This window comes from Lepidochelys kempii, chromosome 24, assembly GCF_965140285.1.
Source record: "Lepidochelys kempii isolate rLepKem1 chromosome 24, rLepKem1.hap1, whole genome shotgun sequence".
NCBI classification, from domain to species: Eukaryota; Metazoa; Chordata; order Testudines; family Cheloniidae; genus Lepidochelys; species Lepidochelys kempii.
Genome location: NC_136403.1, coordinates 10,522,042 through 10,539,288, shown reverse-complemented (window position 1 = coordinate 10,539,288; position 17,247 = coordinate 10,522,042).

Sequence of the window (17,247 nt, the reverse complement as noted above, 5' to 3'; positions counted from 1 at the left end):
TGTCAAGCTTTCTTACAACTACAATACCCACCTGCAGAAGTAAAGAAACAGATTGATAGAGCCAGAAGAGTTCCCAGAAGTTCCCTACTACAGGACAGGCCTAACAAAGAAAATAACAGAACGCCACTAGCCGTCACCTTCAGCCCCCAACTAAAACCCCTCCAACGCATTATTAAGGATCTACAACCTATCCTGAAGGATGACCCAACACTCTCACAAATCTTGGGAGACAGGCCAGTCCTTGCCTACAGACAGCCCCGCAACCTGAAGCAAATACTCACCAACAACCACATACCACACAACAGAACCACTAACCCAGGAACTTATCCTTGCAACAAAGCCCGTTGCCAATTGTGCCCACATATCTATTCAGGGGACACCATCACAGGGCCTAATAACATCAGCCACACTATCAGAGGCTCGTTCACCTGCACATCCACCAATGTGATATATGCCATCATGTGCCAGCAATGCCCCTCTGCCATGTACATTGGTCAAACTGGACAGTCTCTACGTAAAAGAATAAATGGACACAAATCAGATGTCAAGAATTATAACATTCATAAACCAGTCGGAGAACACTTCAATCTCTCTGGTCACGCAATCACAGACATGAAGGTCGCTATCTTAAAACAAAAAAACTTCAAATCCAGACTCCAGCGAGAAACTGCTGAATTGGAATTCATTTGCAAATTGGATACTATTAATTTAGGCTTAAATAGAGACTGGGAGTGGCTAAGTCATTATGCAAGGTAGCCTGTTTCCTCTTGTTTTTTCCTCCCCCCGCCCCCAGATGTTCTGGTTAAACTTGGATTTAAACTTGGAGAGTGGTCAGTTTGGATGAGCTATTACCAGCAGGAGAGTGAGTTTGTGTGTGTATGGGGGTGAGGGGGATGTGAGAAAACCTGGTTTTGTGCAGGAAATAGCCCAACTTGATTATCATGCACATTGTGTAAAGAGTTGTCACTTTGGATGGGCTATCACCAGCAGGAGAGTGAATTTGTGTGGGGGGGCGGAGGGTGAGAAAACCTGGATTTGTGCTGGAAATGGCCCACCTGATGATCACTTTAGATAAGCTATTACCAGCAGGACAGTGGGGTGGGAGGAGGTATTGTTTCATATTCTCTGTGTATATATAAAGTCTGCTGCAGTTTCCACGGTATGCATCCGATGAAGTGAGCTGTAGCTCACGAAAGCTCATGCTCAAATAAATTGGTTAGTCTCTAAGGTGCCACAAGTACTCCTTTTCTTTTAGTGTTGACACTGTGGTACTTATGTCAACTTTGTGGCCTTTAAGAGGTATCCAGCAATGCCCCACGCTGACTGCTCTGCTCACCATTTTGAATTCTGCTGCCCGTTGGCCAGGTATGTGGGGACACGCCCCTTTCCTTTTAAACCCCCATGAATTTTTGAAATTCCATTTCCTGTTCACTCAGTGTGGAGAGCTCACCCAGCAATTGCCAAGCTGACTATGCTGGCTCCACGCTGCAGGTGCGCTCCTGCCTGGCGTACACAGGAGGTGGTGGATCTCCTGGATCTGTGGGGAGAAGCGGCTATGCAGGGACAGCTCCGATCCAGCCGTAGAAACATGGATATCCACAAGCAGATTGCTCGGGGCATTGCGGAGAAGGGCTACGAGAAGGACCTGCAGCAGTGCCGCATGAAGGCCAAGAAGCGATAGGCGCTGACTTCTGCTCGACACCCCCTGGCCCTGCCCTGACTCCACCCCTGCCCTGCTCCCTCCCGCCCTTGCTCCGCCCCCATTCCAACTCTTTCCCCAAATCCCCACCCCAGCCCTGCCTCTTCCCCACCTCCTCCCCTGAGCACGCCATGTTCCCGCTTCAACCCAATCCCTCCTGGAGCTTGCTATGCTGCCAAACATCTGTTTGGCGGTGGCAAGCGCTGGGAGGTAGGTGGAGGAGCAGGGACGCGGTGCACTCGGGGAGGAGGAGGAGGTGAGGTGGGGCAGGGAAGGGAGCTTGGCTGCTGGTGGGTGCAGAGCACCCACTAATTTTTTCCCCTGGGTGCTCTAGCCCCGGAGCACCCATGGAGTCGGTGCCTAAGCAAGGAGCTGCGGCAGGTGTACCAGAAGGCAAGGAAGGTGAATAGTTCTGGTGCAGAGCCGCAGATGTGCTGCTTTTACAAAGAGCTGCACGCCATTCTCGGCAGAGACACCACCACTACCAAGAGCCCTGTGGATACTTTGAAGATCTGGAGAGAACAGGTCCCCGGAGTGAACAGTGAGGAGGAGGTGTTGGGTGAGGAACATGAGGAGTATGGGGGACAGGTGACAGGGGGATCCAGGGGCACAGTGAGCCAGGACCTGTTATTGAGTCCAGAGCAGTTGAGCCAGTCCCTACAGTCCAGCACGGGTGAGCCTGATGCAGGGGAGAAACCTCAGGTAAGTATGCCATTTGCTTTGATATTGCAGGGACACATCTGTTCATTTACTGTTTTGTAATCATGCTAGAAGAGATAGTGAAATAACCAATGGAGGTAGAGTCACCATCTGCTTCTCATTCCCCTTCTCATTCTGGCAGAGAGGACCCTGGAGAACAGTTTGTTTGTGTGCACTGGGATGCCCCGTGAATCCTCCATAGAGATCTTGGGCAAACTTTCATAGAAGTACTCTGCAATCCTCTGTCAAAGATTTCTGGGGAGGGTTGCCTTGTTTGTTCCATCGCGGTAGGATACTTTTCTACACCACTCAGCAATTACTTCAGCAGGTACCATTGCAGCACGCAAGCTAACAGCATACGGACATGGTCTGCAACCGGATGCATGCAGGAGCTGTTCCCTTACAGCATGTTACCCTCAGGAGTGAGATATCAGCTGAGATCACCACTGCATGTGGAAAATAGTGTCAATATTCAGTTCATTTGCCCTATACATATACATTCATGTGATGAAAGCTTGTAATATTCGACCTTGATGGTCATTATAAGATATGTATACAGACTGATTATGAATCTATGTATTCTCATACGTAGAAATCTGTACGACAATTTCAAATATACCTGACAGCAAGGAGGGGGTGCCTCCCAAGACAGGTGTTTACACAACACCAGATACAAGTAAGGATCCATTATACAACCAGGAAAAGGCAGCAATGGCCCTGGACCATTAAAGTTAATGGAAAGACATTAAGACAACTGGAGACTGCCCCACTTTCAATATCTGTAGTGACCGAATCCCCTTTAAAATGGAAAGGGTTTGAAGCAAAGCATCCAGCACTTGAGGGACAGTGTGGAAGGTGGGAGCTGTCTGTGAACGCTGGGTCCTCCCTAGGGCAATAGGTAAAATCTAATTTGAAAGTGAGGTTGTGTCTTTTTTGTTCACTTTCTGGGTAACTTGTACATGTCGCTTTCCCCTGCTCTTTTATCTTGGAATCTGGGATTTTTCTATACAATGAACCTTTTGTTTATTTTTACCCCAAGAAGGTCTCTGGGGTGCAAACTGTGTGGAGTTCGTTTGCCAAAATTAGCTCCTAACTGCGGGGCTGGCTTCACACCTTTGGGAGTGACGAACCAGAGGGGAACAGTGCACGTGTCTTCCCTTCTTCAGTGCTTAGCCAGACAGTCGGCCGTAGCTATCTTTGCCATTTGGTCCTTTCCTGCGCAACCACAATGGCTTGACGGCCTGAGAGTCCAACATCAGAACAGACATGATGAACCCATGTAATAGGGGGTCTGCCTCTACCCCTCGGTTGGTGGAATTTTATCACAGATGTTACAAGCCACCCGGAGAACGGCGTTCACTGGAACGTCTTGTGGCATCCTTGCGACATGTCCGAAAAGCGTAAGATGCCACCTGCGGACACTGGCCCCAGTAATCTGTAGACCCGAGCGACCATAAACATCTGCATTACATATGAAGTCATTCCACTTTATGCCCAATATACTACTTTGACGTTTTATGTGGAAAGCCTCCAGCTTTGCCCAGTCTACGCTGCGGAGCATCCATGTTTTGCAGCCATATAACAGTGTGGGAAGGATACAGCTCGAATAAAGCCTGAACTTGGTTGTCACACTAAGATTATGTTGATTCCATATTAGTTGTAAACAGCCCATGGCAGATGCTGCGATGCCAATCCGATGGAGAACCTCCATGTGAGAATTGGAGGAGCTGGTAAATATAGAACCCAGATAGCAAAAGCTGGAAACTGATTCAGTGGTTTCATTGTTCAAAGAGATTGGAGTCACAGGTAGACCTGGTCCTTGCAAAGTTACTATGCCCTGGTCTACACTAGGACTTTAGGTCGAATTTAGCAGCCTTAAATCGATGTAAACCTGCACCCGTCCACACAATGAAGCCCTTTATTTCGACTTAAAGGGCTCTTAAAATCGATTTCCTTACTCCACCCCTGACAAGTGGATTAGCGCTTAAATCGACGTTGCCGGCTCGAATTTGGGGTACTGTGGACACAATTTGATGGTATTGGCCTCCAGGAGCTATCCCAGAGTGCTCCATTCTGACCGCTCTGGACAGCACTCTCAACTCAGATGCACTGGCCAGGTAGACAGGAAAAGAACCGCGAACTTTTGAATCTCATTTCCTGTTTGGCCAGCGTGGCAAGCTGCAGGTGACCATGCAGAGCTCATCAGCACAGGTGACCATGATGGAGTCCCAGAATCGCAAAAGAGCTCCAGCATGGACCGAACGGGAGGTACGGGATCTGATCGCTGTATGGGGAGAGGAATCCGTGCTATCAGAACTACGTTCCAGTTTTCGAAATGCCAAAACCTTTGTCAAAATCTCCCAGGGCATGAAGGACAGAGGCCATAACAGGGACCCGAAGCAGTGCCGCGTGAAACTAAAGGAGCTGAGGCAAGCCTACCAGAAAACCAGAGAGGCGAATGGCCGCTCTGGGTCAGAGCCCCAAACATGCCGCTTCTATGATGAGCTGCATGCCATTTTAGGGGGTTCAGCCACCACTACCCCAGCCGTGTTGTTTGACTCCTTCAATGGAGATGGAGGCAATACGGAAGAAGGTTTTGGGGACGAAGAAGATGATGATGATGAGGAGGTTGTAGATAGCTCACAGCAAGCAAGCGGAGAAACCGGTTTTCCCGACAGCCAGGAACTGTTTCTCACCCTAGACCTGGAGCCAGTACCCCCCGAACCCACCCAAGGCTGCCTCCTGGACCCAGCAGGCGGAGAAGGGACCTCTGGTGAGTGTACCTTTTAAAATACTATACATGGTTTAAAAGCAAGCATGTGAAAGGATTACTTTGCCCTGGCATTTGCGGTTCTCCTAGATGTAGTCCTAAAGCCTTTGCAAAAGGTTTCTGGGGAGGGCAGCCTTATTGTGACTGCGGTGTGTGTGTGTGTAGCCCAAGCCCTGCTGCCCCGAGTTGGGGGAGAGGCAGCCATATCCCGAGTCCTGCCGCCCCATGCGGTGGTGGAGCTCAGACTTCAGCGTCAGCCCTGGGTTCCAGCAAGTCTAATGCTGGCCCTGGTGACCTCATTAATATGAGGTCGTAACCCACTTTGGGGTCCCGACCCACAGTTTGAGAACTGCTATCTAGAGGCTAATAGAGTTATAAGAAATAGCCAGCATGCATTTGTCAAAAACAATCATACTAAACCAACCTAATTTCCTTCTTTGACAGGGTTCCTGGCCTAGTGAATGGGGAGAAGCAGCAGATGTGATAGATCTTAATTTTAGGAAGGCTTTCGACACAATCCCACATGACAGTCTCATAAACAAACTGGAAAAAGATGGTCCAGATGAAACTACTATAAACTGGGTGCACAACTGGTTGAAAGACCATACTTAAAGAGTAGTTATGAATGGTTCACTGTCAAACTGGGAGGACATATCTAATGGGGTCCCACGGAGGTCAGTCTTGGGTCCAGTACTATTTAATATTTTCATTAATGACTTCCTGGATAATGGAGTGGAGAGTATGCTTATAAAATTGGCAGATGACACCAATGTGGAAGGGCTTGCAAGCACTTTGGAGGACTGGATTAAAACTCAAAACACCCTGGACAAATTGGAGAACTGGGCAGAATTCAACAAGATGAAATTCAAAAAAGACAAGTGCCAAGTACTTCACTGAGGGCATGGCTACACTTGCGAGTTACAGCGCATTAAAGCAGCCCAGTGCAATCTAATTCACGACCCGTCCACACTGACAAGGCACGTAGAGCGCTCCTGGTACTCCACCTCGGCGAGTGGACTAACGTTTGATGTGCTCCCGCTGGAGCGCAGCGGCACCAGTATGGATGCCCTGGTCTGTCAATGCACTCTGATCGGCCTGTAGAAGTGTCCCACAATGCCTGTTCTAGCCACTCTGGTCATCAGTTTGAACCCTACTGCCCTGCCCTCAGGTGACCAACTGTCAGACCCGACCGCTAAATTCTCTGGGAATTTTTCAAAATCTCCTTCCTGTTTGCTCAGCCAGGCATGGAGTGCTCTCAGCAAATCTTTCCAGGTGACCATGCCTCCACGTGCCAGGCGAGCCCCAGTATGGAGCAATGGCAAGGTGCTGGACCTCATCAGTGTTTGAGGGGAGGAAGCTGTCCAGGCCCAGCTGCACTCTAGCCGGAGAAATTACAATACCTTCGGGCAGATATCAAGGGACATGATGGAAAGGGGCCGTGACTGGGACGCACTGCAGTGCAGGGTTAAAGTGAAGGAGCTGCGGAACGCCTACCACAAAGCCGCAAGGCAAACTGCTGCTCTGGTGCTGCCCCCACAACCTGCTGTTTCTACAAAGAGCTGGATGCGATACTTGGTGGCGACCCCACCTCCATGCCGAGTACCACCACGGACACTTCAGAGCCCAGTTCAACAAGGCAGGAGGAGGAGGAGGAGGAAGAGCAAAGCGTGAGTGAGGGTGCTGAGGTGGAGGAAGACACCCCGGAATCCCTAGACGCATGCAGCCAGGAGCTCTTTCTCAAGCCAGGAAGAAGGTAGCCAGTCGTGGCGGGCGATGCTTTGGGAAGGACAAACACCAGAGGAGGTTCCCGGTAAGCGGCTTTTATTTTGGGAAGGAAGTTATTTGGTGTGGGATCTTGGTGCGAGGAGGGTTAGGGCTGAATGCATGCCTAGATGTGGAATAGAGCATTGATGTGCTCTCTCACATTGCGGCAATCGGCCTCAGTGATCTCTTCAAAGGTCTCATCCAGAACTAGGGCAATGTGCTCAAGCAGGTTTCTCTGGAGAACCACTGTGGTCCTCGTCCCAGTCAGGCTAACTTGTCTGCGCCACTGTGCTGTGAGGGGCGTGGGGACCATTGCTGCACAGAGGCAAGCTGCATACGGGCCAGGGCGGAAGCTGCATTGCAGTAGAAGACCCTCCCTTGCTTCCCAGGTCACCCTCAGCAGTGAGATATCTTCCAGGATGAACTCCTGTGGAAAATGTGGGGACAATGTTCAGTATAGGGGGCCCCTGCCACTGTTAGCTCTCCCCAAGGCACAGAAACCCAGAGGACAGTACAGCCATGAAACAATCAATCACGCTTGACCCTGTGCTTACTCACCATTTTGGTTTCAGAGTAACAGCCGTGTTAGTCTGTATTCGCAAAAAGAAAAGGAGTACTTGTGGCACCTTAGAGACTAACCAATTTATTTGAGCATGAGCTTTCGTGAGCTACAGCTCACTTCATCGGATGCAACACCATTTTGGGGCTCCCATGGGTTATGTGCACTTGCTTTGGGATGGGCAAATTATGCTAGTTTCTAGACTGTGCTTGCCCTCCTTAAGTACGGGGGAATCATTGCTCTGTCTGGTGTGAACAATGCTGCCTCTGTTAAGTGTTGCATTTTGCTTTTACAGATGTAACCTTGAGATCTCAGCCATCTGTGTTATCACCGGCCGAGAGGCTGCAAAGGCTCAGGAAGAGGCCACGTAGAAGCAAAGAAGACATGCTGAATGAAGTAATGCAGCAGTCACTTAACGAGAATCTAAAAGTGCAGGAGTGGAGGGAGAGTGAAAGGAGGATCTGCCAGCAGAATGCGGATCGCTGGCACAAAAGCGCGGAGCTCCAGCAGCAAAGCACGGAGCGGCTGCTAAGCATCATGGAGCACCAAGCGGACTCGATCCAGGCGCTCGTAGCCATGCAGGCAGAACACTACCATGCCCGCCCCCTCCCTGCAGCCCTTGTCCCTAAACTCTTTCCCTTGTGCCCCCATGTCACCTCCAAACCCCTTTCCCCAACATCCAGGTTCTTATCGCCACCAGCGGCCTGTAGTTTCACCACCCAGCCCTGAAAACTACGACTCTTACCTGCTGCACTCAACCCCCATCACCATGCAGTATAGCCATCCTGAAGTGCAGCACTCATTGCACAGCACTCCAGCCAGGAAGGCTGAGTATGATAACAGGACCTACACAAATCTGTGATTGCACCATTCCCCACCCCACCCCCTTGCTCTTTCTGTTTCCCAAGCAGTTGTGTTTCTTTTCAATAAATGAATATTTTTTTCAATAAATGAATTTTTTGGCTTTGAAAACATTCCTTATTATTGCATACAGTAAAAGATACTTAGCCCAGGAAAGAAACAGGCACTGCAAGTCAGCGTAGCAAACACAGATTCCTAACATTGGAACCACTGCACTTCACTCCCCGTGCAGGGCACCAGACATTACTGGTGGCTTTCAGCCTCAAATTGCTCCCTCAAGGCATCCCTAATCCTTGCAGCCCTGCACTGGGCGACTCTAATAGCCCTGCTCTCTGGCTGTTCAAATTCAGCCTCCAGGTGTTGAACCTCCGAGGTCCATGCCTGAGTGAAGCTTTCACCCTTCCCTTCACAAATGTTATGGAGGATACAGCATGCGGATATAACCGCGGGGATGTTGTCATCAGCCAGGTCCAGCTTTCCATACAGAGAGCACCAGCAGCCCTTTAAACAGCAAAAAGCACACTCCACAGTCATTCTGCACTGGCATGGTCTGTTGTTGAACCGCTCCTTGCTGCTGTCAAGGCTCCCTGTGTAGGGTTTCATGAGTCATGGCATTAAAGGGTAAGCGGAGTCTCCAAGGATCATAATGGGCATTTTGATTTCCCCTACGGTGATCTTCTGGTCTGGGAAAAAAGTCCAGGCTTGCAGCTTTCTAAACAGGCCAGTGTTCCGAAAGATGCGTGCGTCATGCATCTTTCTGGGCCAGCCAGTGTTAATGTCAATGAAACGCCCACGGTGATCCACAAGCGCCTGGAGAACCATAGAGAAATACCCCTTCCAATTTATGTACACGGAGGCTAGGTGGGGCTGGTGCCAGAATTGGAATATGCGTCCCATCTATCGCCCCTCTTTAGTTAGGGAAACCCATTTGTGCAAAGCCAGCCACAATGTCACGCATGTTACCCAGAGTCACGGTTCTTCTAAGCAGGATGCAATTAATGGCCCTGAAAAACGTGCATCAACACGATTCCAACGGTCAACTTTCCCACTCCAAACTGGTTAGCGACCAGTCGATAGCTGTCTGGAGTTGCCAGCTTCCAGATAGTCAGCCGCTTCTCCACTGGCAGGGCAGCTCTCAATCTCGTGTCCTTGCGCCGCAGGGTGGGGGCGAGCTCCTCACACAGTCCCATGAAAGTGGCTTTTCTCATCCGAAAGTTCTGCAGCCACTGCTTGTCATCCCAGACTTGCATGATGATGTGATCCCACCACTCAGTTCTTGTTTCCCGAGCCCAAAAACAGCGTTCCATGGTGGTGAGCATGTCCGTGAATGCCACAATCAAACTCGTGTTGTTTGCGTTATTTGAGTCGATATCATCGTCGGAGTCCGCACTGTCAGTTTGGATCTTAAGCAGTAACTCAACTGCCAAACGTGACATGCTGGTGAGACTCGTCAGCATATTCCTCAGCAGTTCGAGCTCCATTCCCACAGACCGAAAGGGAAGACAGAGCGTGCAGCACAAAAAATGTTGAAAGATGGCGCCAATTGTGCACGGAAGCACAGGGATTGCTGGGATGCGAAGTGATGCATCGCGGGGCATTGGGACACGACCCAGAATGCCCCGCACCCCCCACCCCCTTCCCACAAGCCACAGAGCCAGAATGGGAAGAGGTGCTCTGTGGGATAGCTGCCCATAATGCACCGCTCCCAATGCCGCTGCAAGTGCTGCAAATGTGGTCACGCCAGTGCACCTGCAGCTGTCAGTGTGGACAGATTGCAGTGCTTTCCCTACTGCGCTCTCCAAAGGCTGGTTTAACTCAAAGCGCTCTACATTTGCAAGTGTAGCCATGCCCTGAATAAGCAAAAATCAAATGCACAACTACAAAATGGGGAATAACAGGCTAGGTGGTGGTACTGCTGGAAAGGGGTCTGGGTGTCATAGTGAATCACAAATGAAATAGGAGACAACAATGTAATGCAGCTGCAAAAAAGACTAATTCATTCTAGGATGTATTAACTGGAGTGTCACATGTAGGACATGGGATGTATTGTCCCCTCTCTACTCGGCACTAGTGAGGCCTCAGCTGGAGTAGTGTGTCCAGTTCTGGGTTCCATGCATTAGGAAAGAGCTGGACAAACTGGAGAGCGTCCCAAGGAGAGCAACAAAATTGGTAAAAGGTTTAGAAAATCTGACCTATGAAGAAAGCTTTAAAAAGACTGGGGCCAGGTCTATGCCACAAACTTTCATCAGTATAACTACATTGCTCAGGGGTGTGAAAAATCCACCCTGAGTGATATAGTTATACTGACCTAACCCGCTGTGTAGACAGCATCGCCTCTTGTGGAGGTGGATTGACTATGCCATTGGGAGAAGCTCTCCCATTAGCGTAGTAGCGTCTTCACTAAAGCACTACAGCGTCGTATGTGTAGACAAGCCATAAGCATGGATAGTTTTGACATAAGACGTCTCAGTGGGAACATGATCACAGTCTTCAAATATGGTAAGGGCTGTTATCAATAGAGAGGATGGTGGGCAATTGTTCTCCATGTCCACTGAAGAAGACAGGACAAGAAGTAAAGGGCTTAGTCTGCTGCAAGGAAAATTTAAGTTAAATATTAGAAAAAAAACTTTCCACCTATAAAGGTACTTAAGTTCTGGAACAGGTTTCTGTGACGAAGTGGGGATTTTCCCTTGTTATGGTGTATGTGGGTCTTACTGTTGAGCCTATGTGAGTTTTACTGTTTTGCATGAATACTGTGTGTGCTTCAGTTTCCCTGTGTGCTGCATCAATATCTCGGTGGTGGGAATAGGGGTGTGTGACTTTGGCTGAGACCTCAGGGGCAGGTGAGGCTGCTCCAGCAGTCTGCACCTCTGCTATGGCTGGTGCCCTTCCTAACCTGAGACCCAGGAGGGGGTTGCAACCAGGTGACTCTTTCCCCGGGAAGCGAGACAAAGTCAAGGAGGAGGAACAATGGGGGTGTCTGAGGTTGCGTTGATGGAAGCTGGCAAGCTGCTTGGGTGACTGGAAGAGGGGGAGTCCAGGCCACCTGGCCCAGGACTCCCCAAGATGGAGTCCCTGATTTCTGTGATAGCAAGCTCTGTTCTACACTCTGTTCCTGTCCACTAATAAACCCTTCTGTTCTACATGCTGGCTGAGAGTCACTGCTGACTGAGGAGTCGGGGTGCTTCCTCTTCCTCCCCTGGCTTCCCCAGGACCCTGCCTGGCGGGACTTGCTGTGGGAAGCACACGGTGTGGAAGGGGATGCTGAATGCTCCGAGGTCAGACCCCGGAAGGTCAAAGCTGTGTGAGCTTCTTGCCCTGGCAACAGTATGCTCAGAGAGAGGAGGCATGCCAAACCAGAACCCTGACTGGCTTTGTATGGAGTAGTTCCAGAGCACTGGCCTGGAGACTCCGTGACAGCTTCCAAAGGAGGCTGTGGTTTTCAAGAACACTGGAGGTTTTCAAGAACAGGTTGGAGAAACACCTGTTGGGGTGGTCTAGGTTTACTTGGTCCTGCCTCAGTGCTGGGGGCTGGATGAGATGACTTCTCAAGGTCTCTTCCAGCCCTGCATTTCTATGACTCTAGAACAGGTCCATGCCATGTAGTGTCCATGCCTGGCTTCTTCAGAGCTTCATAAGAATGTCAGCATACTCCTTCTTTTCAAAACATTTCTCAGAGTTGTCAGCAAAACCATCCCTCACAGCACTCATGGGCATGCTCTTGCATTGACCAACCTCTGATGTCACAGGGCTCTCTTCAGCAGATATATTTATAACCTTTCCTCCCTGGAGTTCTGATTGGCTCAGTGAGAAGGTGAGTAAATGGGGAGTGACCTGCTTTGTCTACAATGAAACCAACCATCCTACGCAGCGTCAAAAACAAACACAGAGCCTGTCTAGTAACTGCTATACCCTGTTTCTGGGCCAGGTGATCAGTGCTGCACTCTGCATGTGTGCTGAAACACAATATCACAATGTTTTAAGTGAACCCCAAATATTTTTGTTGCACCTATCAGACTGTGTCCTCACACCTTTGTGGATATCACAGTCATGGACTCATTAATATTACCATCAGAATGGAAGAAAGGTATAACAGACAATGCTGTGTTTGTAAGTTACATTTTCCTGGGAGCTCATAGTTGGTAAAAGAGCAAGGTTTATATCCTGTGTGGCTAGTGAGCAGGGAGAGGCTGAGATCAAAGAGGAATCTTTAAAGCACCAAAAGCATGGATCAATTGGTTAATTTAATGGGAGAAGAGTGCCACCACTTTATACGCATTGTTTTTAGAGGAGATCAATGTGCCACTAGGCCAAAACCCTCCCTGTGCACAGCAGAATCTACCATGACACTATCAGGCCTTCATTCTGCTCAGGAAAGGTGTCCTGACCAGCACAGGGCAGAGAGAAGGCATGAGATCATCTTTAATTGTAATTTATTGAAATTGTGTCAGGCCAGAATGGATACCTGTGCAATATTACTAAGGCTTTTCTACCTAGGGGAACATTCAGGGAAGTTCAGAGGAGTGCCCCACTGCTTTGCTCTTTCTCTTTGGACTTAAAACATCAAATGGGGGACACACCTGGATTCTACAAGGCTTTAAAAGTGTTCAACACAGGTCAAAGGCCTGAAGATTAATTGTGTTCGGGAGGAAGGACTCCCACACTCTTCTATGGCTTCCTTGACTGCCACTGTCAAAACTAAGGCCACGTTTCTTAGAACAAAAGCATCCACACAAGGGTTTAAGGCATTGTAGCTTATGTGCATTCACTTCATATCTTTAGTTCCACACTGTCTAGGCAAGCCTTTCATAAGGGAAGGGAACAAGTGAAATTGAGGAGGGAAAAGTCTCTGTCGATTCCTTTTGTTGAAAATGTTTAACTGGTTTTCCAGGACACCCACACAAACTGGGGGCTGCAGACATTCAGATGCAAATTTATCTGCTGGCAAAGGAGCAGTGTTACCAAACAGTCAGCGTGTGAGAGTTGTCAAGCTATGTATAATAATGGTTAATTTAACATCTGAGTCAGCAGTAAAGTCTGTGTCCTCAGTGCTAAGAAAATGTGTGTTTTTACCATGTTTTACCATGGGGTAACTGCAAAAACAGAGCAAAGACAACGCGTTTCTCTCTCACCAATAGAAGTTGATCCAATAAAAGCTACTCACTGCCTTACCCACCTTCTCTCTCTAGTGAAGACAAGGCACTTTCGTTTCACCAAAAGGCAAACTAAGTGAGGTCAGCACTATGTCCCCAGTGACATTAGCACAGTGGGTGCCAACTTATGCCAAAATCGCAGGCCAATTCACTTATGTATTAGCATAGATCAAAATGATTGTTCTATGTTTAAGAGTGTATTTGGTATTTAAATGACATGAAAACTAACGGGATGTTACATGTAGTGTTTTCACTTACCGGTATCCTGTTATAATGTAGCAGCAAACATTTACATTGTGTATACCCCTGTAACTAAATAACCCATCAACCAAGAAAGAAGCCTTGTGGAATGCAAATGAAGAACTTTAGCAGGCAAGTGCTAACTTGTGCTCATTTGAAGGTAAGTGGTCATTGTGTGTGATAATCAGAGATCAAACTCTCCTCTCTCTCCACCAAAGAAAGAAAGAGCTCACATGGGTGGTGACCCTGTCAGCTTGTTTTCTGTGAGAAGAAGCTATAAGTGTGAATTCAGGGAAAGATCCTGCATTTCTGGACTGTTTGCACTCTTAAATGGCAAAATAACTGAACAAGAAGATGGAGATCCCCAGAGTTATTCTGGGTAGCCCTGAGAGACTTTTGGGAAACTGGCAAATTACTATATATCTGCTACCATTTGCAATTATAGACAGTGATGCACCTGTACATATATTTTACCTGTTTTAACCTCTCAATAACGCTCATTTTTTTTCTTAGATAATAAACCTTTTGATAGTTTACTATAGAATTGGCTATGAGCATTGTCTTTGATGTAAGATCTAGAATGCAATTTGACCTAGAATCATAGAATCATAGAATATTAGGGTTGGAAGGGACCTCAGGAGGTCATCTAGTCCAACCCCCTGCTCAAAGCAGGAGCAATCCCCAATTAAATCATCCCAGCCAGGGCTTTGTCAAGCCTGACCTTAAAAACTTCTAAGGAAGGAGATTCTACCACCTCCCTAGGTAGCGCATTCCAGTGTTTCACCACCCTCCTAGTGAAAAAGTTTTTCCTAATATCCAACCTAAACCTCCCCCACTGCAACTTGAGACCATTACTCCTTGTCCTGTCCTCTTCTACCACTGAGAATAGTCTAGAACCATCCTCTCTGGAACCACCTCTCAGGTAGTTGAAAGCAGCTATCAAATCCCCCCTCATTCTTCTCTTCTGCAGACTAAACAATCCCAGTTCCCTCAGCCTCTCCTCATAAGTCGTGTGTTCCAGACCCCTAATCATTTTTGTTGCCCTTCGCTGGACTCTCTCCAATTTATCCACATCCTTCTTGTGGTGTGGGGCCCAAAACTGGACACAGTACTCCAGATGAGGCCTCACCAATGTCGAATAGAGGGGGACGATCACGTCCCTCGATCTGCTCGCTATGCCCCTATTTATACATCCCAAAATGCCATTGGCCTTCTTGGCAACAAGGGCACACTGCTGACTCATATCCAGCTTCTCGTCCACTGTCACCCCTAGGTCCTTTTCCGCAGAACTGCTGCCGAGCCATTCGGTCCCTAGTCTGTAGCTGTGCATTGGGTTCTTCCGTCCTAAGTGCAGGACCCTGCACTTATCCTTATTGAACCTCATCAGATTTCTTTTGACCCAATCCTCCAATTTGTCCAGGTCCCTCTGTATCCTATCCCTGCCCTCCAGCGTATCTACCACTCCTCCCAGTTTAGTATCATCCGCAAATTTGCTGAGAGTGCAATCCACACCATCCTCCAGATCATTTATGAAGTTATTGAACAAAACCGGCCCCAGGACCGACTCCTGGGGCACTCCACTTGACACCGGCTGCCAACTAGACATGGAGCCATTAATCACTATCCATTGAGCCCGACAATCTAGCCAACTTTCTACCCACCTTATAGTGCATTCATCCAGCCCATACTTCTTTAACTTGCTGTCAAGAATACTGTGGGAGACAGTGCCAAAAGCTTTGCTAAAGTCAAGAAACAATACATCCACTGCTTTCCCTTCATCCACAGAACCATGTATAGAACCTAAATATCGTATGGAAAGGTAAATATGCAGAGACAGAGGAATGATCAGAACTAGCTCTGTAAGGAATCTCTCTGCTCCCAACCACTGCATTTTCAGTGATCACTGCCATACTCCTAGAAATAAAGTGACTGGTCTCTTGGGATTGGGCCCACAACCTGGAATATTTGTGATTTTTGGTATAAGTGACCATTTATCAAAGTTCAGTTTGTCTTGGCCAGATAGATGGGACAGGAGAGTCTAAGGTGACTGTCTGTGACTCCATATTAAGCCTGTTAGATATGAACTCCTGGATCACTGTGTTACTGGCTTGGTGAAATCTATTTATAGAACATACACCCACTAGTTTGGGGTGTCTGCCCTGCTTTTGACAGTCTGCCCCAAGGTAGGCCCATGTACATGAGCCACTCCAGACAGAGTGACATCCCCCCCCCCCAAACAATGCAAAGGAGTAACGGGCTAATTTATCTGAAAAAATCCTTGATTTTGGCAGCACAGAACAGTAAACTTGTAAGAATGAAGACTATCACTGAAAGGTATCATAACAAAATATGTAGCGTACATAAAAGGCTATGAAATTAAAATACGCAGTTAGAAATATAAACAACTCAGTAGAAAAATCAACATTTATGTGTGCAACAAGTAATAAAGCATAAAGGAATGTTATAGGAATGTACAGTTGTTTTAGGTATGTGGATTCTTTGGGTGAGGTAACAGCAAAAGTACAAAGCTCAGAACCAAAAAGGAAAATTTTAAAAATCCCAAATTTATTTATTTTAATTTCATGACTTTTGGGTGTCTAACTCATGATTTTTGAATTGTTGTGGGTGTCAATCCATCTTGGGGTCATATACTTGCATTTAGTAAAAACTACAGTAGAATGTCGCCTTTGAGAAGGATTTCATACAAGATAGTACAGTGCCCTGAAGGCCAGATTTTTAAAAAGCATCTAAGTGCTTTCAAAGTTTAAAAATCAGGCCTGCGGTGAATACTTGGAAACCAAGTTCTACACGGGGTGGAGACATATGAAAAAGAACTAGGGTGTTGGCCCGTTGACAAAGGCAATCCTCATTGCCGGATCGAAGGACACTGAAGTTTTGACACCAAACCAGAAAAATCGCTCTACTAGCAACTATTAATATTTGTAATGACAATTTGCTATTCAAGATATCAATTAAACAGCCCAGTGACATCCAGCGGCAGCCTGGTAAGGAAGGTCAATGCCCTGCTCAGAGCCATAAAAACACTCTCTGCAGTAAATAATTTCAAGGAGTGACTCTCCATCCGCAGCGCATCACTGCGGCCCAGGCCTGGCGCCACCGAAGGCCGAGCAGTGACCGGCTGCAGGCTGGGTGCAGGCACCGGCACCCAGGGGCCATTTGAAGTGCGGGCCACGCTCATTTCGGGGGTTGCGTAAAGCGGTCCCCTGCATCCAGTCTGCGGGGGCAGCTCAGCGCCGGGCCCCAGCCAGAGGGAGGAGCCGCCAGGTCTGGGCACTGCGACGCCCGGGGGGGGCCGCGCCGCACCGTCCTGCCCCTCCCCCTCTTTTTGCACCCACTGCAGGCGGCTCCCCCCGCCTGGGGTAACTGTCACCCCATCTGCCCCCCCCCAGTCGCCTTGCCACCGTCGCAGCGCAGCGCATCGCCCCCCCCGGTCTGACCCCCGTGCCCTCAGCCCCTCTCGGAGCCCCCCCCCGTACTCTCG